The following is a 19,579-nucleotide window of genomic DNA, read 5'->3' as shown; positions in this document are numbered from 1 at the left end:
CTTCTCGTCCACTGTCACCCCTAGGTCCTTTTCCGCAGAACTGCTGCCGAGCCATTCGGTCCCTAGTCTGTAGCGGTGCATTGGATTCTTCCATCCTAAGTGCAGGACCCTGCACTTATCCTTATTGAACCTCATTAGATTTCTTTTGGCCCAATCTTCCAATTTGTCTAGGTCCTTCTGTATCCTATCCCTCCCCTCCAGCGTATCTACCACTCCTCCCAGTTTAGTATCATCCGCAAATTTGCTGAGAGTGCAATCCACACCATCCTCCAGATCATTTATGAAGATATTGAACAAAACGGGCCCCAGGACCGACCCCTGGGGCACTCCACTTGACACCGGCTGCCAACTAGACATGGAGCCATTGATCACTACCCGTTGAGCCCGACAATCTAGCCAGCTTTCTACCCACCTTATAGTGCATTCATCCAGCCCATACTTCCTTAACTTGCTGACAAGAATGCTGTGGGAGACCGTGTCAAAAGCTTTGCTAAAGTCAAGAAACACTGTCACTTTATCACTATCACACAATTCTCTCTGCCCTTTCAAATTGTGTTGGCTTTCATTTAATTTTGTTCACTGATCTTTTCCTTCTTCCTAATATGTTTGTAAGTTAGTGCCTGACTTCAGAAGATAGTGAGTACGTCCCTTCTGGGAGGTATTGCTGAGTGTCTTCTGGGGCCAAGCCCTTCTGGTGCAGGGTAAAGTTCTGCCTTCTTAAGGCCAGATTGTGCATCATGAAATCAATGGCAGTTTTATTATTTATTTCAGTGGAGCAGGATCTAGAATTAGGGTCCTAATCCAAAGTCCACTGATGTCAGTGGGAGCCTTTCCACAACTATGGATGGCTTTGGTCTACACCCTAGATGAGCTCACACAACTCCCATTGATTTAAATGTGGTTCCATGTGTCTCTGACAACCCAATTTGGTCCATAATTTAGTAAGAAATTTTCTGTCCAACCAATTAAGGGTCCAATTACATCCTCAGACAGACATGTATGCTGAAGTCAATGGGTGTTGTCCCTGGCCATCTGAGGACAGAAGTGGGATGTAATTTTTAATAACTCAGAGATTCATAAATATTACAGTCAGAAGAGAATGTTATGATCATCTAGTCTGATCTCCTGCAAAACATAGGCCATAGACTTCCACCCAGTGATTCCAGCATCAAGCCCACAACTTCTGGTTAAGTTAAAGCATGTTTTAAAGAAAGGTATAAAAATGTACACCTTCTTTCCAGTCTGAATTTGTCTAGCTTCAGCTTCCAGCCACTGGATCTTGTTATGCCTGTCTGTTCAATTAAAGATCTCTCTACTCTCAAATCTTCTCCCTATGTAGGTACTTATTTAATGGGATGGGGTTTAAAGAACCATATATTTGATGAGTTTTCAACTGTCATGAGAGATACCTTAATATCCTTTTCATTTGTCATTGTTCTATAAATAGAGCCATGTCCCTGCAACCAGTCTATAGAGGTCACCTTATAATGTTTTTCCATCTTCTGTATTAAAAAGCAATGCTTTTTAGCTGACATTCCAACTTCAAGTCAAGCATGATGTGAGTTTGTTCCAGACTACAATGAAATGGCTGCCAACAAAATTAGTATATAATTGCTGAAGAGCATCCCATCCATTGTCAACAAAGGGTACTTCATCAAACAGAACCAGGCTGCATGAATACCAGAGTGTCTCCAAATATTTGGTTCATGCTAAAAATATAGCACATTTATTAAAAATATATATTTATAAACATTGGTATGAACAGACACAAATGTCAAGCAAATGAGAAAGAAAAAATAATAGTCACTTATTTCCCCCAACATTTTGTTGTTTTTAGGCAGATCTTGCTCAACAGAATTGTTTTCCTATGATTGCACCATATGTTCATTCTAAATAAAAAGCCTGTCAGTTTCAATGTAAATAAAATTGAAAAGTCAAGGAGAAAAAAAATTGACCTAATGGACCCAAAATCGGTGCTATGTAGCTATCTTTAAGAGTATACAGTATACATTAGTAATTCTAAATAGTGTTCAGTCTCTTTCTATTGTGTTTGTATCCGAGATTGAGTTCTTCAAAGCTGCTACTTACATAATTGCAGTCATTTCTCTAAAACCAAACCCAAATAAAAAAGGAAAGGAGCAGGACAGAAGAGTTTAGCTTGTTACTGCGTGAAAAAGTCTTGTTAAATTAATCGTGCTTCAGCTTTTGCTGCCTGCAGGCAGAGCTTTTATGATGTGGTAATATAGTACAGAATCAATTCTGATTAAGCAACATGTCAATAGGCTACAATGTTTGTTGTCGCCATGGTTCTCGTGTGCCTTCTGGCTCACAATGTTGTGTAAATGTACACAAAAATGATCACAATGAGGTTCAGAATTGTTCCAATAATCCCAAGCATTGCCAGGATGGTTTCTTCTTTGCTCTCCTTTTCTTGATTGCCTTTATCTTCTTCATTTCCACTAGTGATTACCATCTTGGTGGCCAGTTTCTTTATCCTTCTCCTCAGGCTAACCTAGAATTAGAAAGTGAATTGTTAGTTACAATGACTTGTTTCTAATATAGGAGCCAATCCTGCAGTCCTTACCCCATCATATTTTATAATAAGGGTACATTTTAAAATAGTTTATAAAGGGGCTCACAAATGATTAATAGATGTTTTAATAAATGCTTAATCAATGCTATAGTCCAACACTCAGAAGGTTAGTTATAACTGCCTATAACGGTTTCTACTGATGTGCTTATGACAATTTATAACATATTTTCATGTCTGTATCATGATTATAATGTGTATTAACTTTATAAACTGTTTATAAATGTATCTTTCATATATAGTGTGTCTCCTGACTCAGACAAACTCCCACTGAAGTTCGTGGGAGCTTTGTCTGCATAAGAACAGCAAGGTACAGCCCATGAAGTGGTGGGGAAAGTTGGTTTATACTATAGGACTATGCAGCAAATGGGTAAGAGAAGTAAAACTGAACAGACCTTGTTTCTTTTAAAAGGAAAAACAAAAACATTTTGTTTCCTGACTATAAAGGAAGACAACAGTGACTGCAATAAGCAGAGACAAAATAGCGCCCCATTTTCACTTTTTTCCTTATTCTTAATACAAGATAAAAAGTTACTTGTAGCGCAGTCAACCAAAAAGTATCAGACCCTCCAGTGTGAAGGATTCAGACATTTCTAAGGAGCAGCCTCAGATCCTGTGAGGCTCCTACAGAGGGGAGTCTTCAGTTTGTGCCAGTTCCAGCTTTCCAGCTCTGGAAAGGGCCATTTGTGTGTCTCTGTGTAAGCCCCAAAGTCCCACAAACCTGGAAAGGGCCATTTTGTTCCCCAACACAAAATGACCCAGCAAGATCTAGGTTCAGATTACATGCTACCTGAGCTCCGAGGCTGCACTCTGCAATTCCTCCCCTGGGGGGGGGGGTGTCACAAAGTGGTGAAAATGCCCAATCAGCATATTTTATGGGTGGGCTTTACACAGAACAGAAGGGAGAACATGCACTGTAGATCAACTGTTTCCTGTCTCCTCCCCACAACCACCCACTTAGGGTACACTTCAACACTGCAATTTAACACCTGTGGCTGGCCCATGCCAGCTGACTTGGGCTCATGGGGGTTGGCCTATGGAGCTGTTTAATTGGAGTGTAGGGCTCTGGGACCTTCAGGTGCTCCAGCGTGAGCCCAAACATCTACACTGCAATTAAACAGCTTCATAGCCTGAGCCTGAGCCTGAGCCAGCTGACATGGGCCAGTCGCAGGTGTTTGATTGCTATGTAGACGTACCCTTACTGACCTGATCTCAGTGAGGCTGGTGAATCACACTGAGATAATGCTGAGGAAATGCTGGAGTGTATACAGAGGGGGGGCGAAGGACGAACACCCAGTTAACCACCTGTTGTGGTTTTTACATAGCTCTATCCTCCATGCAGCACAGGAGGGGAAGCATAAGGGTCACACCTTGCAAGCTGAGTGCAGCCTTGAATGACAGGAAGATCTGAGCCTAGGTGGGAGAAAAAGGTAGAAAAGATATGGTATAGAGGGGGCCTTTAAGGAACTGAGGAAGCTGGGCTGCCATGAGAGAGAGAGATTGGCTAGAGAGGATGAGTCTCTACTCTTTGTGATTTCTGTATATTTTCCATACTGTAACTACAGAGTGCGTTCTTAATGAATGCCTATAACAATATTTCAGGTTCAATGCTGGCAGGGCCATGTGAAAGGGGGTAAGCAGCGCCAGTTCCACACACAATTACTTGGCTCTACACACAAACTAGCATTAGCAGACACACATGATAAACACAATGGGCTTAGCATCCCCACATGGTTTCGTGGAAGATGAGAAAGACTGGGTCAAAATCTGGTAGGCATCTGCAGCAAGCACAAGACAGTAACACCGTGCACCTGGACAGAGCAGCGATAGACAATGTTCCACAGTGCTGTGACCCACCTCTGCTTCTGGTAACCTGCCCTAGGGCAGCAGAGATCCCACTTAGCACCTTTTGTGAGTAACTGCTGCTATCCACACTGTGCTGGCTTAACCAGGACTTGGCCCTGAAAGGTCTCAGTAGAATCTTTACAAAAAGCTTTTAAGATAAATTCACCTCAGAATGAATTTGTATCCTCCCATTGTTGTATCATCCCAAACACATATCAGTCTGACACCACATCACAAACCTACACACCAGGCCATCACATAAATATATCATCACACCTCCGAACCCGTGAATCAGTTGGGTTGCCCATCTGCTCAAACACTTTGGTAGCCATGATGCTTTCCCTATAATAAAGTGATGAAATTGGTCCCAGACATAAAATCCATTGCAGGATTTGAGTCTCTGATCAAGATAAAAGCTCCAAACCAAATCAAATAAAATCCCAGGCCTGGAACAAAGGGAAGTTGCAAATCAATATTGGGGATGTCAGGTTGTGGGCCAAAGCCGTATACAGTAGCTACCTATAGTGGGTTCAATTCTGTGACATACTAAGCACCTCCCCCATGGTGTTGAGCACTCTCCATTCCCATTGAGTGCAATCAGTACCTTGCAGGTTCACGCCCATTCTGTCTAGGGCTAGCCAGTGCTGTCCACCCCTCATTTTTAGCAGCACTAAATGCATTAACTTTGAAACAAAAATAATCATAGAAGGTAGTGGTCTTGATCCTGCAGGCTGCTAAGCACTGCTGGCAAAATGACAGAGATCTAGAGTTTCAGAGTAGCAGCCGTGTTAGTCTGTATCTGCAAAAAGAAAAGGAGTACTTGTGGCACATTAGAGACAAACAAATTTATTTGAGCATAAGCTTTCGTGAGCTACAGCTCACTTCATTGGATGCATGCAGTGGAAAATACATTGGGGAGATTTATATACACAGAGAACATGAAACAACAGGTGTTACCATACACACTGTATGGAGAGTGATCAGGTAAGGTGAGCTATTACCAACAAGAGGAAAAAAACCCCAAATCTCCCCACTGTATTTTCCACTGCATGCATCCGATGAAGTGAGCTGTAGCTCACGAAAGCTTATGCTCAAATAAATTTGTCCATCTCTAAGGTGCCACAAGCCCTTTTTTTTTTTTATAAAGAGATCTAGAGTGCCGCTACTCAGCACTCCATGTTTTCTCAATACAGCCCTGATTTCTGCAATGAGCTAATCATGTGCTACGAGGTGTTGAGCGCCTTCAGATCCCTTCAATGTCAATGAAGTTATCCCAGTGGTATTCAGCACTTTGATCAGGCCTCACCTGAGTGGAGTAGTTCAGTACAACATGGAGAAATAAATATGCCACATTCAGCAATAGGAGCTGGGCACTGGGGAGGGGAGAGGAGGGGGGGGGAAATGTGTGCGCAGAGAAAGAATGTGGTCAGGGCATAGGTATTTAAATGTAATCCAGTGCATAGGTCTGTCAGTTACTCTTGCTGCCAGCCAGGAGTTGTTGCTCACTGGAGAGAGCTTATGAGCGGCACTTAGAAGAAAGCGAGAGCAATGGAAGTTTCAATGCAACCGTATCTCTAACAGCCAATAGCAAAACGCCTGCATTATCTGCTGCCCTCATCTTCCTTAGTTTGATTGACTCATGAGTAACAAGCACCCTGTGGCTCAGCACCGCTCTCACACAACCTTCATGCACTCTGCAGGCTCAAACCCGGGGAGTCTGAACTACACACAGTATTCAATGGGCTTAGTATGGGGAGTGCTGAGCATTGCCAGCTTTCACTACTCTTGACAGAAACAGAGAGAGTCTGAGCACCTAACAGGATTGGGTCCTAAATATGACCTTATTAGTACCTGACTTGGCCCAGTCTAGCACTATTGCAGTCAATGGAAGTTTGAACATTGACGTCAATGAGAGCAGAATCAAAATTACTTTTACAACTGTAGGGACTGATCATGCGAGAGGCTGAGCATTCTCATCTCCCCATGTTGTCAGTGGCAGTTGAGATCATTCAATATGGGGCAGGATCAGCCCCTTAATCTTCACCCCTCTAGTAGGCAGAGGGTATAGTTTTGCAGTAGCAAAATATCTGCCCACAGTTTTAGTATAATTTGCCTCATTCCAGACAAGTCTCTCCCTCTGGCTTGCTGTGCTCCTCCTTCTTCTATCCAATTCTTGGCAGCTTCTATAGTTCCTTTGGTGCTGTGATCTCTTTTATACCACGCTGTTTTGTATTTTTGAGAGCCTTACACCACTTCATTCCCTTCAAACATTTTTTTAAAGCTGAGAAGTCTTCACTTTCATTGACCTCATAGCATTGACCAAAGAGGATTTAGAGAATAACTGACAAGGTAGACCAGGAAAGCAGAAAATTCAGACTGAAGATCAGCATGGAGAAGACAAAAATGATGGCAATTGGAAGGCAAGAGGAAGAGGTAAAGGTCAAACTCAGAGACAAAGAATTAGAACAAGTGGAAAAATGTGTGTACCTTAATGGGCTGGTATTGAAGAGTGACAATTGTGAAGATTAGCCTCCTTTGTGCACCTACACATTAGCCACTACTGCATTAGGAAAACTCTGTAGAAGCTGGAAGACTAAAGAAATTTAGATAAAAACAAATATCAGCATATATGAGACAACTCTCATGCTGATACTGCTGTATGGGTCAGCAAGTTGGAATATGAGGAATGCCAAAAAATGATAGATATTGACTGCAGAAATGAACAGGTTGAGGGGAATGCCGAGTTTCAAGATGACAAAAAGAAAAAATGAAGTGATAAGAAAATGGCTAAGGCAAGAAATAATGCTGTTAAGATGATCCAAGAAAGATTACTGCGGTGGTTTGAATGTGTGTCAAGAATGGACCCGGAAAGGATACCACAAATGGTAATACATACCAGAGTGCAAGGAACTAGAAATGAGGATGTATTGACTAGACATGGTGAAAAATTAAAGAGGTCAAAAAGGTTTAAATATTAACAAAGCCGTGAAGCTGGTACAAGACAGAAAATGTTGGAAAGTCTTCATTTGACTCCATCATTGCTGCTGAACTGACGGGCGGCAACCAAAGAAGAAACCTTTACTCAAATAACAATACTGTTTCCCTATCCAAGAATTTATCTGTTGACGTAGTATTCCATTGCATGTACAATAACAACTTGATTATTACATAACAGCCCGGTCATCCAAGTATTACCTCACTCAGAATGAATCTGCTCCCTGCTTCATTTTGTGGGATCCATTATCATTTTAATGTAATCTCTGGGAAAGTGTAATATTCTCTTTATTCTCCTGTGCGCAGGGGAGGAAGGATGAGCCAGTGGTTAGGGCCTTAGTCTGGCACACAGGAACCCATGGCTCAGTTCTCTGCCCTGCCACAGCTGTCCTGTGTGTTCTTAAGCAAGTCACTTTGCCTCTGTGTGTCTCAGTTTCCCATCCATAGACTAGAATAGCAGCACTTCCCCACAAGGATGTTATGAAGATAAATATGGTGAATGCTCAGATACTACAGTAATGGGAGCCCTCAGAGTACCTAAAATGGATAGGTTATCATAGCAGAGTCCAAATCCAATAGTATTGTAACATGGCCGCTAGCACATCTATAGGACTTCCTAGCCACTGGCAACTTCACCGGGCAATGAGGGGTGGAGGGGGGGACACTTAGATCCTCCTCCTTCGATAGCACAGACCAGTTATAACTGAAGTAAAACTGCTCTGTTAACAGTAGTGATTCTATGACACAGAGTAATAATGATTCTGAACAAGAGCAGCAGCAAGTACACACAACCCAACTTACTGCAGTAGGTTTGCCACATCTAAGATCTGGCACACATCCCTAAAGAACTGCCTGCACTAATATGTTTGATGGACTTTGTACACGCTGGCACTTTGATTTGCTCTTGAAAAAGTTTTGGAAGTGACATGACTCATGATTACAAGTCATTATTTATAAGGTCCTCAATTGGATTAAAGGCTTATCCTGAATGCCCTGAACTCCGATGATTCCGGCAGAGCTAAGCATGATCAGTGACTTGTGGGAGATGCTTTGCATGCTGCTGGATCATCCCTATGCTATCATGTATTATCTGAACAACATTTTGAAAAGCCCCCTGGGCCAGATCCTCAGGTGGTATAAATCAGCAGAGCTCCACTGACTTCTATGGAGCTACATCAGTTAACACCCTCTGAGGATCTGGCCCATTATGTTCAATCTAGCTTGAAGATCAGATGCTATAAATTCTGCATGCTTAATCCATAATCACAGACAATCACCAGCAAAATTGTTCTGATATTTAAACTTGTTTACAGTCCCCAGGCTATTAGTTGTGGTGACACATTAAAAGATATGAGAGCTTTCATTTTCTGAAGACAGTTTCACCCTCCAGGGATGAGAAATACACAGCAGAACTGGTTTTGATTAGTAAACTGAAGAGGACACTGAAATCATGCAAAGAGTTCATAAACTGTTGAAGTGTGACACCTTCCTTATCTCACAAAGAAGGGAAGCTCTAGCTGTGCTCAAATTACAAAGCAGGGAAAGAGAGGATTCTAGAGAGTGTAACCCACTTGAACATCAGGAGTTTGAAAAGTCAGATGGAAGTGATTTTTCTAAAGTTCTTTTAATCACATTAGAGACTAACAAATTTATTTGAGCATAAGCTTTCGTGAGTTGAATCCAATGAAGTGAGCTGTCGCTCATAAAAGCTTATGCTCAAATAAATTTGTTAGTCTCTAAGGTGCCACAAGTCCTCCGTTTCTTTTTGCAGATACAGACTAACACGTCTACTACTGTGCTACGTGCTGCTACTCTGAAACCTTTAATCACATTGTCCCTTTAAGGATGAAGTTGGGAGGGAAAGTTGAGTGCCGTGCTCAGCACCAGCCAGTCATTCCCAGTAGCATTAAGAGATACTGTGCTGCCGGAGGTGCTGGTTTTGGAATGAGATGTCAAACAACATCCTTAGCTCCTGTGTTTTGCTAAAGATCCACTAGCACTTTTTGAACAAGTTGCTATGGCAAAGTTCCCACATTCTACCTGCATAGAATCCCTATGCCATTCCCATGGACAGGATATTCTTCACATTCTGGCCTAAACTGCTGAGTTGTACATTGTGTGCTCTTAAACAGTAGTCGTGTTCCTCCCCAGAAGCATGTCAGCGGGGGGTGCAGAGACTCCTGTCTTTGTTCATAAAGATCCTACGGATGCTTTGGGATGAAGAGCATCATATAAACGTGAGGCATCATTAAGACAAAGAGAAAGAAAAGAGGGGAAACAGTGTCAGTTTATGATGGGCTTGAACCAAAATCCCATGCATTTGGGAATGTTTGGATTTGAATTTCATGGCTCAGTCCAAATGCAAGTGAAACTGTGGGACACCTCACAGCGTTTCTGTACCAAGATATTAGCCTCCTTTGGGCAGCTCCGGATCTTTTATGCAGTGCTAGAATGGAATGGAATTCACATCTTCTGAGATTCATAGTCCAGTGTCTTGATCGCAAACTCATCCTTCCTGAGAAATAAAAACCAAAGCATCTCTGCGACAACAACAATTGGATGCTGGAAGATATAGATGTGTACCCTCCTTGTAATATGTGGATGTGATCTTATAAATCAATAAACAGGAACCACAATTTATTTATCTTTGAATAATATTCCTCATTGGTATCCATTCTGGTTATTAAATTAAAACCATTTGGAAAAAACACAAAAATAAAAAACCTTCAAAATTTGTATTTTTGTACTCCAATGCGATATAGTGTTAACCAAAATACTTGAAGGAATTTGATTAGGAAAGGGGGATATGCTAAAGCAACTGCTTCCAGGTCCTCAGATCTCAGCTTATCATACTCATTCTCTGGGGTCTTTCTGGAGTTATCTTTTACAAATAACAGACCATGAGGACTTATAAAAAATGGAATTGCTATGTCTCAGTGAGAGACAGCCCTTCAATTACCAGCAAAGAGTCATATAATTTTTGTCATAGGCAGTCTGAAGAATTGTCCTAATGTCACTATAAATTGTATTTCATACTAACCTGCCATAGAAGACATTTTAAAAAATATTCATAGAAGAACATTTTTGTTTCTATAGAAAGAGCTAAGAATAAATATAAATTTGGAATCCAGTTCTTGACTGGTGTAACTCCCCTGACTTCAAGTTACACCAGGAAATAATTTGGCTCTTAGCGTGACAAACTATTTTTAAATGAAGAAGCACTTTGCAATGGAATTATGAAGCGAGTCTTCCTTTAACAAGCATACTATAATCTGCTTTGTACAAATAGGAAGAATTGTCATCGAAATAACTAGCAACATAACACAACACTTTATAATGCAACTTCTATCTTAGGTACATAGCAATCACCTATTTAGCCTGAAGACTCAGCTTTCAGTTCCACCAGTATCTTTGCTCTTTAAACTAACTATAGCCATGGCTGGTAACGCCTCATGTTATTCAGGTTGACCAACAGTTCCCATTATTAGACCCTGTTTTCAGTTGCTTAAAACTTTGCCAGATTTTAACAGTTTGGGCTTAACTTTTTCATGCAAGGTGTCTGCCTCAGGCTGATTTTTTTAAAAAAAATTTCAGCCAAAATAATTCAGCTATTTCTAAGAACAAGGCTAGGGGAACATATGTTTTGCCCAGGTTAAAAAATTCTTGAGACCTCTTTGAAAAAATCTAATGCCCTCATGCTTTGGAGCAGGGTCAAACTCCCCTGAAATTTGGCTGGGGACATTGCCTTTTTCTGTCCCTGTCAAAATTTGCCCACATTTGGCCAAGTTGAAAAAAATTACAGTTTGCACATGCTCAGTGGAGACTTTGATTTTAGCAGCTAAAATCTCCAAAGATTCTGTCCTGACTGAGCATGCTCAAGCCCCTCACAGCTTCTAGTGATGACTACACTGTACATGTGGCATCCTCAGAAAGCAACTGAGCATGCTTTACCTCCTCACAGCTCCTGACTACCCACACGTCATCACCACACAGAGTGACTGAGCATGCTGGAACAAGATACCTAGGAAGGTTGTGAAATCTGCATCATTGGAGGTTTTTAAGAACAGGTTAGACAAATGCCTGTCAGAGATAATATTTAGTCCTGCCACAGTGCAGGGAACTGGACTAAATGACCTATGGAGGGCCCCCTCCATTTCTACATTTCTATGATTCTATGCTCCATCACATGGCTGTGGGCTGAAGCCAGACTTACCCTCTAATTGCTGATCCCAGCTGCTATGGGTCAGGCATTGAAAATGATAGCATTTCTCCTGTGCTTTCAGTTAGTTCCCCAGCTGGCACCCAGGCAGTGTGGGGGAGGAAGCTATGTGATTTGTATGCAAAGGAGATAAAAGCAGGACCAGGGAGGACACCAAAACTGCACACACTTCTCCACCTGGGAGAGGGAGAGGGAAAGGGAGAGGGAGAGGGAATAAGCAATACCTGACAGACATATATAGTTATGTCATTTTAATGCACTACTGGAAGGCACTCAGATACTACGGCCATGAGCATAAGGTATACGTCCTTAGCTATATAGAAAAGAATAGCTGATTAAGAAAATGGGCGGGAGTGGGAGCCAGTTGGTTGGGGATGGGGAAACACTGAGACTGAATGAGGAACTGAGAGTCTGGGACTAGGAACCAGGAGGGAATGTCAGTGAAGGGAGACATAGCTGACAAGGTCTTGGGGGCGTACTGGTACTAACTAGGCAAAGAGTCTGGAAGAAGTAGCCAGTAACGGGAAACTGGGACAAAGGGGAGAAGTGTACATTGTATAGGGAGCTTAGGCACCTAATTCAGGTCTATGGATTCCTCTAGGTAGCAGGCACCTAAATGTTATGCATTGCAATGCTGAGTCTAAGTCTTCTTTGTAGATCTAACCGGCACGGCAAAGCCCTTTCATATTTGTCTATGGTCCACTATCAGTCCCTTTGCAAATATACAGTTTGTCTAGAGATTTACTAGATTATTTGCAGATGGCTTCCAATAATAATAGTATACATAATGACCTGTTCCATTTTTCTGTCTGCAGTGGCTAGTGTACTATATAAAGAACATATTTTGATGTTTAATGTAGTGCAACATATATATCATATTGCCTCAAGGACATAGTAGGTTGTATCAGTTTAGCTGATGCATCCTGACATACACTAATGTAGTGTCAGTAATTTCAAACAATGCTCATATAAAATGGGAATAAAAGCAAGAATTTACCCATAAAACTAAAAGTATTTTCTTGCTACCTTGCACTAAAGGCACTCTTTTAAGGATTTAGAGAGAAAAATGAAAGTTAAGGTACATTTTCATTTATGGACATTGAGCCAAATTCTGCTGTCAATTACACTTGGATAAATCTGGAATAACACCATAGCTTCTAGCAAAATTACTCTGGATTTACATCAGTGTATCAAAGAGCCCCAAATCCCTGATCTATTATACAGATCTTTCAATAACATATAATAGATTGTTTTTAAAATATCATAGGTAAGAAAAGGGTACTTATCAATTAGGACTTAAAATAGTCAAATTATTTGGGTGACATAAAAATTCAGAGAGGCACAGATACCTCTCTACCCCCATCTTTGGTTAGAGTTTATTGGATTTTAATAGCTACCAGAAGTCCCTTGTGTGTAGGAAGAGCACAAGATCATGGAAAATTGGTGTGGTGAATAGTTTGTAGATAGAAAAGCAGTACTTGTGGCACCTCAGAGACTAACAAATTTATTAGAGCATAAGCTTTCGTGAGCTACAGCTGTAGCTCATGAAAGCTTATGCTCTAATAAATTTGTTAGTCTCTAAGGTGCCACAAGTACTGCTTTTCTTTTTGCGAATACAGACTAACACGGCTGCTACTCTGAAACCTGTCAGTTTGTAGATAGGAACATTTGCAAAATACATTTTTTTAATTATTTGCAACAACTCTTAGCACTTATTTTTCAAAACTGAAAATGTAATGCAGCTAAAAGTAAATTTATACATCTAGGAACAAAGAATGTAGGCCATACTTATAGGATGGGGGACATAATCCTGGGGAACAGTGACTCTGAAAAAGATTTGGGGGGCATGGTGGATAAACAACTGAACATGAGCTCCCACAGTGCGATGTTGTCACCAAAAGGGCTAATGCCATCCTTGGATGCATAAACAGGGGAATCTTGAGTAGTAGAGAGGATATTTTGCTTCCATATTTGGCACTGATGTGACAATCACTAGAATACTGTGTCTAGTTCCAGTATCCACATTCAAAAAGTATGTTGATAAACTGGAGAGGGTTCAGAGAAGAGCCGAGAATGATTAAAACATTCAAAAACCTGCCTAATAGTGATAGACTCAAGGAGCTTGATCTATTTAGCTTAACAAAAAGAAGGTTAAGGGGTGATGTGATTAGTCTATAAGTACCTATATGAGGAACAAATATTTAATAATTGGGTCTTCAATCTAGCAGATAAATGTATAAGATCCAATGGCTGGAAGTTGAAGCTAGAGTAATTCAGAATGAAAATAAGGCATACATTTTTAATGATGACAGCAATTAATTATTGGAACAATTTACCAAAGGTTATGGTGGATTCTCCATCACTGACAATTTTTAAATCAAGATGGGGTGTTTTTTCTAAAAGGTGTGCTCTAGGCATTATTTTGGGGAAGTTCTATGGCCTGTGTTAATACAGGAGGTCAGACTGGATGATCACAATGGTCCCTTTTGGCCTCAGAATCTGTCTGTCAGCAGAGGCTGATGCATAAAATCTTCTCCTTCCAAGATACTCCTGAAGAATTGCCTTCTCTCAAAATAGTTGCTCTATCATATTGTTATCAATGAGGCTGCTGCAGGCTGCCTTGATTCAAGATGCACTCCATCAAAATGGCCATCATCTCCCATTATTTGTAATAGGAATAAAGTAAATCTGCTCTCAAGGAAAATGGGAAATCCCTATGCTCTAAGGAGGTGAATAGAAACAGTGTGAGCAGCCTGTGAATGGGGGCAAAGGATATCTGGGAAAAAGGCAGCTTGTGGCCTCAGTCAGTCCAATGGAGAATGATAGAAGATGGTAGCCATTTCAAAAGAGGGCAGTTCCTCATGGAATTTTCTGTTGTATAACATTATTCTGCAATTTCTACTGAAGGAGAAACTGAGCTATGAAGAAGCATGGGGGGAAATTACCTGTAATCATAGAATAATTCTTCATATATTGCCTATTCACAAGATTTTATGAGTTTTAATTATATGGAAGTTTGAAATGTCTGCTTTAGTCCATTATTAACATCATTTGGGACAAAAAGGATTTGCAATTGAGGATGAAACTTCTTGTAAATTCTCAAAAAAATCATTCATCCTCAGATGAAGTGTTATTATTTTGGAGAGGATTTGCTGATTTTTCCTGCATAAAAGAGGTTGAATCCCTGCTTTAAGTTTGAGCTCATCCTTAACCATATAACTACAACTGATGCCTCCTTAATATGCAGAACCTGAGAAGGGAGAAGGAAGAATATTGCAGTGATGATAGATACTGTGGTACCTGGAGCACAATGTAAGCTAAAGAGACAGTTGTACTGATTAATGTAAGAAAGTGGGGTAATTATACTTTGCTTTTTTCAGTCATAGATCTTACAGTATTTTACAAAGTAGGTAATTATCATTATCACCACAAGTGCATGCAGAAACTGAGACCTATGGCAGGAAAGTTACTTACTCAAGATCACACAGCTTGTCAGTAGCCAGGAATTCAACCCAGTTTTTCTGGCTTCCAGTTCAATGTCCTATCCATTGGACTAGATCTTCAGTTGCTGTAAACTGACCTAGCTCTATTAAAAACAATGGAGCTTCACCAACTTATACCAGCTGAGGATCTGGCACACATGTTTTTAACAAGTCAATCTGCTGCGTCCGTATTTTAATCCAGTGTCCAATGGCAATGCAGGAACATAGGTGGAGAACATGATTTATATTTTTGTTGGCCTCAGTGAAATCTGTACAACAACAGTAGCGTAGATGGAAAACTCATAACATACACCGATGTGGATGAAAACCATGGTTGTGTGTCTAACATACCACACTGAAGAAATTATTCAAGAACAGTTCATCCTACTGAAAATATTTCTCCCATAAGACTGCCAAGGTCAGTGTCTTCTTGGATTATCTGCTACATAAGTGCCAGCCACAGAAGTTAGACCCACCCAAGGGCTGTACACTCTCGGGCAGAAGGTCACTAAACACTCACAGTTGATCTATGGCTCCTGAGACTTGAAGGAGGAGAACAACTGCAAGTATAATGTGCAGGGGATTTTTTTTGCTAGCTGAAATGTATATTATTTTGGTACACAAATAAGTGAATATAACATATTGAAGTGGATTAGAAACTGTGGGCTACCTGAAACTACTTGCTGACGGCTACCTGCTGAAATTACCTGCCTTATCGGATGCAAAGTCTATTTGCTGCAAAAATGCCAGCCGTAGAATATAGCCTAGTCATAGGTGGAGCTAACTGATCATGAATAACTAAGCAGTTTTAGTTCATGTGAGCCATTTACACTGTTAATTGCCTCCTTGGCATCTCCCACTCTTTGTGGGCCTGATCCAAAGTCCAATGACATCAACAGAAAGACTTCCGCTGACTTTGCTTTGGATCAGGCTCTATATGGACCACTCTGGTGCTTAGCAGTAGATTAGGAACCCAGCGTCGGCAAGCGTCATTTTCATGCACTGCACACAGGAGAAACAAAACAGTGAAAATGTAGCAGGTGTTGCAATGTCTTTCCACTTTACAGACATAGGTACTCAGCAGTGGGCCTCTGGCTAGTCAGGAGCACAGGGGTTGTCTCCAAGCCATAGGTAATATCTTTCTTCAGGTATGACTGAGAGGTGCCCCCATCAGGCCCAGGACCCTTTGAGTGATTCTTTCACTTAAAAGTACTTTGTTTTAATGTCTGGCCTCACCTCAGAAAATGTGTGCACATCCAGGGCATTTTAGGCATGGAATACCTCCAGGAATACATCCAGCCAAAATTGGCAACCCTAAAGCCAAGCTGCATGGGGAATTTACACAGTGAGTTATTTTTAACCCCTGACATCAAGAGACATATCATCTCTGTGCCAGAAACCACAGACTGCAGGAGCTAAGGGGTTAAAAGTCTTTATTTGTATAACAACTATATTCATTTCTTGTATTTTTAAAAACCTAAGCTAGAGGGGCTTAACACACCTGACTTTACTTTTTAAATAAAATCTGAGTGCTTCATTCAGCAAACTCCAATTTAAAAATCTCAGCAAGAATGACATTGGGTTGAGGCAGAAAGCACTTTTTCCTGATACAAGCCTGTTGATTGATTTTAACAATGGACGTTTTCTTTCCGTGGATCCAGTATTTATATTCATTTTGTCATTTGGAAACCTATCTAGGGAAACATAACAACATCCTCCTGAACTGTAATTACCGTTGCCTACATTTCATGTGCATGTGTGAAATCGTAGTAGGAGCTATGGAGGTAGCTAGCAGCACTTTCTGGAAGGGAACAGTCTATTCTGTGGAGGGTCTCCTGGAGTTCCAATAACGCTAGAGAGGTCTGTGCAAAAAGCAGCCCTGGCACGGGCTCCCAGGTCGGATTCAGATCATTCCTTTCTCCCAATCTTCAGCCACAATGGTAGAAAAACAGCTCTGATTTACAGAAAGGTAAGGTTGTGCCCCTGATATGCTTGACTATAGCACTATGAAAGAGATGCCTGCTAATGAGGACACCAAAAAGCATATCTTCCAAAGCTCAAGGCTTCTTTTTCTTCCCATCCCCCTAATTCCTTTCTCACTTCTTTGCTCAGTTCTTCTTTTCCAAGAGCAACTCCAAACTAGGTAGAGACATTTGCCCACAGTGCTGCTCAGCTTGGGGTTGGGGACAATATCTGCTCTCATGGCTCATTGGGCTATGGGAACAAAAGGAAGAGAAGCCTGGGATGGTGGGCTTCTGCCTGAACCTACAGTGACTTGCTTCCACTTCCAAAAGCAACTTTCCTTGGCTGATCCTGTAGGCACTTACACATCCCTTAACCAGGACTTCATACCAAAATTACTCCACAAAATCCAAGAAAAGGCTTTGGGATGTTCAGTTCTCAGAGATCTTCAGTACAATTCAAACCCAAACAGGAATGAACCAAGAACCACCCCTTTGAGTAAGGCACACTGGCAAAATTTGCTTCAAACAACCTAGACTACAAGTTTCTTCCATTGAAGCTAGGTGACATCCCTCCCGCTGATGAAGTCATCCGCTTTCTGGAAATGGCTTAACTAGCTGTACAATCCCTGGGGCTCAAGAAAACATTGCTGAAAAGCATATATGTGTTTACCTTTAGTGTGCACATGGATGGTCTTGTGGCTAACACGAGGTTAGGAATCACCAGAGATGCCATCTCTATCATGGACTTCTCTGTCAGGTGTTGAGGCTCATTCTGTTTGTGAAACTGATTGAGACTCTTTGATCTATGTCAGTATGGAAGTGCAAAATATTATGGTTCTGAGAAAGCACTGAGATCTATTGACGAAAAGTGCTATATACGAGCTAGGTATTATATTAATTATTCATTATTATTTCTGTTTAAATGAATTCCCCCAATTACAAATACTCCTGTCCACAGAGTATGCACTGCTGGGGAGATCCTATGCACAAGTGTCAGACATTTTATTCCAGTACCTGATTTTCACCATAGCCAGGTATAATACATGCTCCTTCTCCCTCACTTCTACTAGGTGGCAATTAGTACCAAGAAAATTAGAGATTTGCAGAATACGTGCTCTACAAATACCTCTTTGTAAAAGGCATATTGCCATCTATCAAAAGCCATGCCCCCCTCGCCCTCTCCAACTATATCTCTGTGCTACCTTCATTCTGTTTTCTGTCCTGATTTGTAATTGTTAATTTTTGCTTTTCTGTTTCTTTTAGCTATCAAAACCACAGATTAGAATCCCTCTGGCTGCATCATCCTTCAGCTAAGAAAGATTTACAGCTGTTTTTTTTAGCATTGAACAATATAGTAAATAATGCAAGTGAAACTTACAAAATACGTTGGCTGACCCAGTCTGCAGTTGTTTATAATTGACACAGATGTAAAAATATAGTCATTTTATGGCAGAGAATGAGAAATGCCTCTTTATCAATTCCCTCCCACCCACCCCACAATTGTGGAATGGTGCCTAAAGGAGATGCGTGACTGGGAGCAGGTCTTGTGAGAGGGGAAAGAAAAGAGAAGCATATGGACAATCACTATATACACTTATGGACTGACATAGCATTCCTTGATTACTCACTAACATCAGTGGATATTCTTATATATACACAAGAAATGCCTAATCAGGTCCTTGATACACTGAAGTACGTCTGACACCTGAATCTTTACTAAGGTCCTCAGTGTATAACACATAAAGTTCCAAAAAATTCAGGAACAGGGAGGGAGTTTCAGGCAAAGAAATAAGTTGTAAAGCCACATTCCACAGATATTCTTTTTAGCAATTTTTATGCAGCCCCCCAGCTTAGTGCTGTTTGCTTGTATATAAAGCCAACCAGAAGCCTGATCCAGTTGTTGTTGAAACTAGAGGCAAAGTTCCCATTGACTCCAATGGGAATTGGCTCAGGCCCTAGAAGCAGAAGTCACTCAGATCAGAGATTACACCAAAAACAAGAAATGACTTATTTTTAAATTTAAAAAATAGCCACCAAAATTTTCAGCTTAAATTTATTAGTCCTGTGGAAATGGCCCTAACATTGAATCACTTTGTATGATAGCACAGAGGAGAGTATTGTGTGACAATAGTAAGAGTCATAGAAAGAGTCCCTTTCTTCTAAAATTAAACAAATAACTTCATAAGTATGAAGAAAACAGTAATATCTAGAAAGTTACAATCTCTCCTTCTCTGATTCAGCATACAGCTTCTGCTTAGATCCTTCCCCAGCTCTATCCCTCCACCTACGTTCCTGATTACAGATTAAAGAACCACTACACCTATTCTTGCAGAGACAACAGTGAACATAGTCACAAAAAAGCAGGAAACACATGCCAAGAGAAGCATCACAGTGAATGAATGAGACAAACATTTTCACCAAAAAAAAAAAAAATTAATGTGTAATTCATGCTAAGGATAATGACTGGACATGATATTTATAAAAT

The 19,579-nt window shown here is 40.8% G+C and overlaps 1 long non-coding RNA gene across 1 annotated transcript in view; it reads right to left on the bottom strand.

Moving 5' to 3' along the window:
* Positions 1–1,686: 1,686 nt before the first annotated feature.
* LOC119856607 overlaps positions 1,687–19,579 on the bottom strand; it is a 37,725-nt gene continuing 19,832 nt past the window's right edge. Inside the window, exon 4 of the long non-coding RNA XR_005293369.2 lies at positions 1,687–2,512. This is a non-coding gene — a long non-coding RNA (uncharacterized LOC119856607). The remainder of the gene's footprint in view (positions 2,513–19,579) is intronic.

Source organism: Dermochelys coriacea, chromosome 6 (genome assembly GCF_009764565.3).
Source record: "Dermochelys coriacea isolate rDerCor1 chromosome 6, rDerCor1.pri.v4, whole genome shotgun sequence".
In the NCBI taxonomy this organism is placed as follows: Eukaryota; Metazoa; Chordata; order Testudines; family Dermochelyidae; genus Dermochelys; species Dermochelys coriacea.
Note: the sequence above shows the minus strand (reverse complement) of the source record. Positions and strands in the feature narration are given on the sequence as shown.